Source organism: Miscanthus floridulus, chromosome 2 (assembly GCF_019320115.1).
Source record: "Miscanthus floridulus cultivar M001 chromosome 2, ASM1932011v1, whole genome shotgun sequence".
In the NCBI taxonomy this organism is placed as follows: Eukaryota; Viridiplantae; Streptophyta; class Magnoliopsida; order Poales; family Poaceae; genus Miscanthus; species Miscanthus floridulus.
In genome coordinates, this window is record NC_089581.1 from 78,297,828 (window position 1) to 78,305,787 (window position 7,960).

Here is a 7,960-nt window from a genome sequence, read left to right on the forward strand (position 1 = left end):
TGGCACTCATAGTGGGACTAGAGCTATTGGCCCGCTCATCCTGATCTCGGATCAATGCATTTTGGTTGCGTTGTTCCCATATTGCGGTGGATGGATCCACCCGAGGAAACATACCAGCGGCACTATCGGTAATTGCATCCCCATGCTGCTAACAGATCTGACTCAACACCTCGAAGGCCACAACTTGGGTAGCCTCCCAAGGAGTTTTCCCTTTAGATTATGCCTTCCACTCCTACCAGAAGGGTGCTTGTGTGCTGGTGGGTATGGTTAACCTCACTTCATACCATGACTGTCCCTCTAGGTACTCTTCATTCCAAAGATAGAGAGGTGGCTCATGATACCCCGCAAAGTGCAAAACTCTCCAAAGCAAAGCAGGAGTTCCGAACACCATCAAGAAATTCTCACATCCAACTGGTGCTGCCATCTGTACCATCAACATGTACAACTGTTGTGAGACAAGGCCATAATGGATAAGAGTTACATAACCGAGTAAGAAATTTATAAGGGGAGGAACAATGCAAGTATTGATTAATTATTATCATGATGCATGCACATTCCGTACATCCTCACAAACTTAGGAAAAAAATTTATTTCTAACGGCATACACGGTGGCATACATACATTCTCTCATATATAGCATAACTAGTCGAGCTACATGTTTTGTTGTTAGTGTACCTGCATAAGAGTTTTATTTCAGCCCAACCCCACAATTATATATGCAGAATATAAATCTAGATACTTCCATATATGTATACCCATACATATACTTCCATATCAAAGCTACCCAATGATAGTTTATACCCACAATTAAATACGCACCATATACACATGCAAGCATGCATACATAGCTGTACCAAAGCTAATTCTCCCCGACCGCACGCTCACATCTTGCGGTCATGCCACTCATCAACTTACCTTCTTACCTTGGCGTAGAGGCATTTGATCCATACATTACCATTCAAGTGAATGGCATCCATACAATAGCACGCCGTATGGACGACGAAAATAAAAACCCCCAAGTTAGTAATTAAATAGACACCTAATAGTCCTTAATTTGGGCATAAGGAAAGTGATCACCGGCACACTTTAGATTTCAAATACCTATTTATATAGCTATTAGTTGCTAGAAAAGGGTTTTGGAAAACAAAAACCTTTGTTTTAAATATACATGTGGCAATTAATGTTGAATCTTGCTCCAATACCAGCTGTTGTAGAACCGACCAATTTATAAGAGCACAAATACAATGGCAGCCCGCAAGCGGTCGCACTGTCATACTTGAGCCCATATAAACCTAGTAGTCTGTTGAGTACCACGATGGGTCTCGATAAATGATCCACATACAACCAAGACCATACATGATTCAACATACATGTCACATATTACATAAAGTCGACAAATACATTTCCATCATCAGAGTATGAAATAAAGTTATTATAAACCAAGTTTGATAGATAATAGCGGAAGCAAATTAAGTTCGAAAGTAGCATTTGCCTACATAGTTTAATACAGTGCCAACATATGATCACAGTCCACAAAAGCATATAGAGGGATTAGTAAAGAAGCCTGCCCAAGGCTTACTCCTCATCCACAGTAGGATAGAAGCAATTCTTGCAATATCCATGAAATACTGTGCCATCTGCAACAATGGGAATAAAACCCTGAGTACGAGAAGGTACTCAGCTAGACTTACCTGTCATAAACTAGAAATAAATTGACTCCAAGGATTATGCAAGGCTGTATAAGTGGAGGTAGCTTGACAACATTTGCATAAAAAGCGATTAACTTAGTTATACAATTATAAATCCGTTATCAAGTTAATTATAACTATCCATCCCTAAATTAGCAACTATCATGTGCCAAACATGTGATACATCATTTTAAGAGCATACAATAGTAACCATAGCAGGTATAGTAATTCCATGTTTATCCGAACCATTATATTCCATAATACCATTACTACGATGTTGGAGCTAGCCAAGTTTCTCACTATCTAGGAGAGACGGCGATTCGAATCGATTTAAACCAGCTGAGAATTTATTCCTAACACAAACCCAGGTGGACCAGATCAACGGTCACCTTAGGTCTCCTTTGGTACAACTCAAGTACACATGTTGCGGGTTCGCCCAGCGCCGCACAATCAGGGACAACCAACTACCAGGATGTTCAGGCCTAGCCAACCCTTGGGCTCACGTTTGGCTTCCCTGCACATCCTTACTACCATCCAGAGTGCGCACTCTTATAGAGCAGGGCCCGGCCGGAGTTGAGCTACTCAGCTTCATGGTCGGAATGAGTTATCAGGCTAGCCAAGTGATAGGCATGCGTTCAATCTTGTTAGAGGCGCCAACAACGGTATGGTCCTTAATCGGCACAGACGGAATCACATGAGTCAATCTACCATAGGCTCTGCCCGGCCTCCATTTACTTTTAACCCATGGTTCTTTTCCACGATAGCAAATATAGCCAACCGTGCTTTGGTATCCACCTATATCTCGCAGGTGATAGGAAATCACCCGACTTCTACCGGTCTAAGCAGGGCTAAGCATATATTCGATCCTAGACCTACATAGGGTTAAAGGGATATTTCTGGACAAGGAAATTATATGCATCAAGTGGTTCCAATCAACTCTTATAACCTAATGCATCAATCATAAAGGACTCGAGTAATATTTTGTAAAACACTAGGAGACTTAGAATGCTCCGGGGCTTGTCTTTCAGAAAGGAAGTGGGGTGGTGGTCATGGCACTCCGAAAGCTTTTCTGGGGTCTACTCCTCGCCTTCGGGAGCTGCGGCTTGAGGAATCTCCTGCTGGTCCCCTTCCTCTCCTTCGTTGAACTCCAGCAACGTTATCTCCTCTGTCGATCCTAGATGCATGAATATGGCATAAGATATTACGAATGCATATATGCTGACAACTATAGTATGATGACCCATGATGAATGCATTCTTGTAAGTATTCTTAATAGCATGGTGTTAAAGTAATAACAAGTGCATCACATTTTACTGAGTATGTGCATATCTCTTTTTGATTACTTAATCAAACACTTCAACAATTCATTTACTACACCACAAAACAGCAGATAATTGTTTTACTCATAACTGAAGTTCTGCTTATCCAAATGCTGTGATCTTGGACTTTTTGGAAAGCTTATAAAATTTTCTACAACTCTTATTTAATCATCAAAAGCTAATTCACATTGTATCCTAACCAAAATAGGCAATCAATCCAGTGCTGTCCAGAAAATCCAGAGAGCGAGCATTTCGGAATACTAACTTTAAACAGCTATAACTCCTAAACCCTTTTGCCTATTATCCTGAAATTTTAACACAAGATATATGAAGAAGTTACCTACAACTTTGTTATTAACCATTTTTACAGCGAACAATATTTTTACCATGCAACATACCAAACCACAGAATTTGTCCAAAAACCCTTCTCACCCGAATTATAAAGCAACAATATTTTTACTACATATAAACATTCCAAATTTGACCTCACCAAACATACCAATAGTTCAAGGACATCAATTAACTCAAGAAAACATAATGTCCATTCCCAAACTATTCATTTAAATGCCTTTATCAATTTAACTAGATAATTAGGTTAAATAATAAACATATACCCAATGTGCATAATAAATTCTTAGAACATTATAGTGGACTCCTAATACTCGCAATAGGGCTACTGTGAAAATTTCATACCATTTACACATGTATAACTTCTTATGCGAAAATGATAAGCTAGCAAGGGTTAATTTAGTGAAAATAGTAAACCCTATAGAAAAGTGTCAAGCAACAGATTATATATTTTTCCTAGCTTCATATTAGTGCCATACCACTGTAGAAAAATTTGCATAGCAATATATTACATATTTTTATCCCTACAAATTTCCTTGGAAAATGCCATTTATTAAGAAATAAATAGAAGGACCATTTTTAAATCAAGTTTACAGCAAATCTTATTATTTTTCCTAGCTAGAGCATGTCAATACAAAACCCACAAAATTGGAATCACAATTTTAGGAGTTTTCTAGCTAAAGATATCTAATTTATAAAATTGCAAACATACAAAAAGCATTTATCTAAATGCATTTTAATCCTTAATAAAAACATCAGAAACTGTACCTATCATATTTTTATAAAATACTACACTTCCTAAGGAACACTAAAAAATTTGGTTCACAAGATTTGGATCTCTATAGCTCAACTTATCATTATTCAAAGATTGTATCTAAATCTATGAAAGAAATATCAAAAACCCTAATACACAGTCGCTGACAGAGGGGTCCCATAGGTCAGCGGCGGGGGCCACCCATCAGCGAGCCAGAAGCAGGGCACGGCTGTTTCCCCGGCGGTATCTTGCCGACAGCGAGGTCTCCGACCAAAACAACTGCACCGACGTGATCTACAGACCAACCTACATCTAGTGACCTAGGTGGTGGCAACGTAAGGTACGACGGAGCGTGCTCGTCGTCGGCCATGGCGGCACTGGCGGCTGCTGCTCTGCGGATGCGCCGGCTATCTTCTGCCTCGGTGAGTCTAGGCAAGGAGCGCACCAGCATAACGGTGACCATACTGATCTATCTCGGTGACCTAGGTGGCGCGAGGTGGTCCGACGAGCTCTGATCACGTGCATGGTGGCACAGAGGTGTGAGCGTGGCGGCACTGGGTCGTCGTGTTCCACGCCGGTGGAGCAGCGAGTCATGGTAACATCATGACACAAGCTAACACACATCCTAACCAAGCCCTAACATGAAGAATCAGGAAGAATGTGCATGCGAGTAGTGCGACGGTGAGCTCGCCGTGGAGGCGGCCATGGCGGCCAAAATCTCGGCAAGTGAAATCAGCAAATACGCCCTCACCGAAGCTCTTCCGATGCAGCAATTACGTCGAGGAGGTGGAGGGGGACATGGCATAGCTGTGGGCTCGACGAAGGCGGTGGTAGTGCGGTGGAGCACGCATGAGGTGACGACGGAGGTGGTGCGGTGCTCAGCGACGTTGTGCTCTTCCACAGGCGAGAGGAAGGCGAGCAACTGAGAGCGAAGGAGCGGGCAAGAGTGAGTGGAAAGGAGGCATGGGGTGGTGCAGATAATAGGCACCAAATCACGACATCGAGGCCAGGCGTTGGCCAACGGTGGCCATGCAGGTGGCCATGCTCTGCTGCCGGTCAGCCATACTGGGCATGGCGCGGCATTCTTCAGGCCGTGATCAGAAGCCTGACTAGCAGCAATTTCAAAGCTTCCAAACTCCTAAATGGTAGTGAATTAGTGCACATAGCCAAAACAGAAATCGTAGAGTTATATACCAGCTACAAAGTTGCTTAAGATATTTTCCCCAAATTCGTAATGGATAGAGAGTAAAATCAGCCCAAAGTTGAGCTCATCACACTGTTAACGCGAAATGACTTAGCAAAATTCTAAGTGTTTAAAAATAGTGAAACCTTGATTCTTGTGAGCTAATTTCAAGCATGTTACACTAGTAGAGAATAGACCTTTGATCCAAGGGCCAAACCAGGCTCTAGTCCTAGGAAATATTATGCCCGGGACTAGAGAGACCTTTAGTCCCGGTTGGTGGCTCCAACCAGGGACTAAAGGTCCCTGCCCAATGGCTCCTGCGCCAGGCCATTGTGGCAGGGACCTTTAGTCCCTGGTTGGAGCCACCAACCAGGACTAAAGGTCGACCTTTACTACCCAGGTTGGTGGCTCCAACTAGGAGTAAATCTCTTGTCCCGGCTAGTGGCGTGGTCCGGGACTAGGAAAGTGACCTTTAGTCCCAGTTGGATCCACCAACCGGGACTAAAGGTCCCCCCCTATAAATCCTGCTAGGCCGTCTTCTTCCTCCCCGAGCCCGCCCAAGAGCTTCAGTTTAAATTTAAGCCAGTGTTCTTGCTCTTTCTCCATCCATTCTTCGATTCCTCCATCAATTTCTTCGATTCCTCCGTTGATTCTTTGGTTCTAAAGGTTACCAACTTCATACTCTCATGTTTCACCATTGTCTTATCTCATTTTGTTCACTATATATATAGGTTCTTTATTGTGGTTTTTTTTCATTTGTAAGCAATTTGAGCTCAAAATCACTTCAAGCTTGCATATTTACATGAAGGAAGGTTAAAGTAGCTATTAAAAACTAGTATTCACCAGTTCATTTGTAGCATGCATAGCACACTTCATTGTTTAGAGATATAGAGAATTTTAGAGTTTTTTTAATTTTATTTGTTTATAAAATGAGAAATTTATAGTGTATTAAAAATGAGTATAGGGACTAGTGCCTTCCGACTGGTATGACAGATGCAATGCAAGGCCGTGCAATAGGAAGCAAATCCGTTCTCTTTTGACGATACGCTCGAACAGCCGGGCCTGACAGATTTGGTGGTTGAACGGGTCCGTCGGCCGTCGCCGTGCGACTATATGACAAAGAACGGCATCGATCGACCATAGTATTTTATTGTCCAGAGTCCGGATCCAGGGTGCAATGCAATGCAATGCAATGACAATTGACAATGCGTTGCTAGGTCAAAATATGGTCATTTCTATGGACTCCGCGACTAAACATTTTATTTTAACTTTTTATGAAATGAAAAACTTAGAAAATAGTTAGAAAATTATAGAAAATCCGTACTAGTTAAACTTGCGGACCGTGTCATATCCTCACATACCAGCAAAGGGTACGAGATAAATGGGAATACATTTTGCACAGTAGCACAAGATAAAAGGAGCACCAACCAGAACAGTGGTGTCCTGCATAGATGCCACCGACCCTAGTGGGAACAAGCAAACATACTATGGCCGCATAGAGGAGATATGGTAACTAGACTATGCATCTCATTTTAAGGTACCTTTGTTCAAGTGCTAGTGGGTAAAGACGACTGGAGGCGGCGTAGCAGTCGACAACCAGTATGGAATGACAACAGTGGACCTCAACAATATTGGGTACAAAGGCGAACTGTTTGTCCTTGCGAAGGATGTGACTCAGTTGTTCTATGTCAAGGACATGTCTACAAAACTGAAGAGAGGGAAAAACGACAACCACTCAATCAATGATGAGCCAAAGCGCCACATAGTTCTTTTAGGAAAAAGAAACATCGTCGGAATTGAAGACAAGTCAGACATGTCAGAAGATTATGAAAAGGATGACCGAATTTCACCCTTCACAGTGAACAAAGACCCTAGCATCTAGCTAATCGATGAGGACACTCCATGGTTACGGCGCGATCATAACCAAGGGACATACGTCAAGAAGAAGTTCATTACTTTGCCCGCTTGATATATACATTGATGTTCAATAGTGTGTATTAGAGATATTATGTAATAATTGTGAATTTATGTTTGATGTTGAATTATGTCACGTTGAAATGATGTGAAAACAAATTTATGTTTGATGTTGGGATTATGTCACGTTGAAATGATGTGAAAACAAATTTATGTTTGATGGTGGGATTATGTCACGTTCAAATGATGTGAAAACAAATTTCCAATCGAAACACCAGAGTTTTTCTGAATTTAATTGAACACTATATTTTTGCATTATTGAAATAGTAATTTAAACAATATATTGTGTTTTAAAACTTGTTAAAAAAATTAAAACTTTAGGTCACATAATTTTCCTGTGCAATAAAGCAAAATAGAATCTATATTTTTTAAAAATATTTTTATTTCTTTTATTTAATTTTTTGTGCAATTAACTATCCTTTTATCATTTGTGTAAAAAGAAATATATTAAAATCCTAATGAATTGGCGGGCAACAAAACTGCAGTTCGGCTGCCCGCCAAAAACCTTTAGTCCCGGGCGCCACCACCAGCCGGGACCCTTTAGTCCCGGGCACCACCACCAGCCGGGACTAAAGGTGTGACCTTTAGTCCCGGGCATTAACAGGGCCCAGGAATAAAGGGCCTTTAGTCCTGGCTGGTGGTGGCACCCGGGACTAAAGGTCCTCTCCCTTATATAGCCTCTGCGCCCGCCCCG